Here is a 2,238-nt window from a genome sequence, read left to right on the forward strand (position 1 = left end):
CCAATCCGAACACGAGCAGGACCTGAGCACGTGACCTTCGATCTCCAATGGGAGATCACTCCACGGGCATGCTCAGTGGCTTGACATGGGGACTTAGTCCCTGGAGAATCTCGCTGCTGAACAGCATGTATTGCCATAGATGTGCCAGAGGTGGCAGCAGCAAACAAACCCACAGAGCTGGTCTGGGTAGAGCGCCTGGACTGACGAGTTTGCTGAGCAACCTCCTCTGCGGCTGGAGAGGACTGGGAGACCGCTGGAAGTAAGGCTCGGGATTCTCGCTGTGCAGCGACAGAAATCCGACACCTAACAAATGGTACTGGAGCTCAGATAGGCAGCAGAAGGTACACATGAAAAAAAAAAGTTGCAAGGCTGCCAGCCGGCCGGCCGGAGTTACCGAAACCCACAGTCCTACAGGGGGAGCTTGTCCTATTGTCACTACGGAACCAGACAATATCAAATTATAGTGCAAAAAAGGATCTAAATATCTAATCATAGAAATATCCCCTAAAACAGATACTTTATTGATTAAAAAGCCATAAATGGTTATACACCAAACAAAGTGACAAAAACACAAAACAAATAGTGTTCAAACAAAGACCCATAAAGGGAACAACTAGGACTCCCTAATATGCAAACTGAGCTTCCACCTGCCTGGCTGCGGAGGTTGGCACCCTAGGGGGGGAACGTTGTGGTGCCTCCGCTCAACGATAACTATCCCTAGGGCCCTGATATACCCTGCAGCCACTAGGGAGACCTAATAATTACCTGATAATTAAAGGGACCCCTAATTTCTATACAGAGATAATCCTGCTCTAAAGAGGACCCTATGTCCCTTATAATTTGAAAACAATAGAAAACATATGGCAAAAGGTGGCCTATATGGGTAGCAAATTAATGTAACAGACCCCTCATACAGTCTCAATCACAACATATAGTGCACAAATGCAAAGGGGGTTCATTAATGTTTGGTGTATAACCATTTATGGTTTTTTAATCAATAAAGTATCTGTTTTAGGGGATATTCTTATGATAAGACACTACGGAACCAGCCTTCATTGCCAGATCTCGCAGCCCACATGGGAAGCACCTAAACTGCAGGCACCATAGAGTCGGCTAAGGCCTCTTTCACACATCCGGTTTTAGTAAGAGGGGAAGAGGGGAAGAGTCTTGAGATCATTTGCATATTCCCAGTGCCTTCTGGGATAAGTGAAGAGTCTCCGCGAGCTCAACGATCACTGGGTTTTGGCCGTTGCAGCTGAAAAGAGGAAATCGGAAAAACCGCGCGCCTGTTGGCGCGCGAATTTTGGCTCATCTTTCATCGTTTTTAAGAAATCTCAAGATGGAAGAGGCCAGGAGCCATTTGGTGAGCTGCATTTCTTGCTACATGTTCACAGATTTACCAGTGGAAAAGCCAAACTTCACATGCCACAAATGCAAGCTTGTGTCCCTGTTGGAGGAAAAGTTGCAAAATCTCGAAGAGAGGTTAGCTACGTTGAAGATCATTAAGGAAGGTGAAGAGTTCTTGGAAAGAGCAGAATTATCTCTTCATGTTACAGAAAGAGAAGAAATTCAAAGTGCACCTGAAGAAACAGAGGAATGGAGACATGTGACCCAGAGAAGCAGGAGGATCAGGAGGCAGTCAGCACCCATACTGCTCAGAAACCAGTACCAGGCTCTCACGCAGGAAAACGATGAAGAAATACATCAGGATAAGACTTTGCCAACAAACAGCAACCTTGAACGCCTTCAGAGTCCTCCTGGATGGAGAAAGAAAAATGTTGGAAGAAGAAACGGAGAGTGGTGGTCATGGGGGATTCCCTGTTGAGAGGAACAGAGGCCGCTATCTGCAGACCGGATATAACTTCAAGAAAAATATGCTGTCTTCCAGGTGCAAAAATTAAAGATGTGTCTGACAGGATATCAGGACTCTTCAGACCTACAGATGACTACCCATTCCTGCTACTACATGTGGGGACAAATGACACCGCAAGAAACGACCTGGAAACCATCTGCAGAGACTTTGAAGACTTAGGCAAGAAAGTGAAAGAACTGGGAGCGCAGGTCGTCTTCTCTTCCATCCTCCCAGTGGATGGCCATGGAACAAGGAGGTGGAATAAGATTCTGCAGGTGAACAACTGGCTACGTCGATGGTGCCGTCAGCAACGATTTGGATTTCTGGATCACGGAGTGAACTACTTATATGATGGACTACTTGCTAGAGATGGGGTGCACCTTACG

The sequence above is a fragment of the Dendrobates tinctorius genome, unplaced genomic scaffold (assembly GCF_039654945.1).
Source record: "Dendrobates tinctorius isolate UK_male_01 unplaced genomic scaffold, ASM3965494v1 ptg000011l, whole genome shotgun sequence".
Lineage (NCBI taxonomy): Eukaryota > Metazoa > Chordata > Amphibia > Anura > Dendrobatidae > Dendrobates > Dendrobates tinctorius.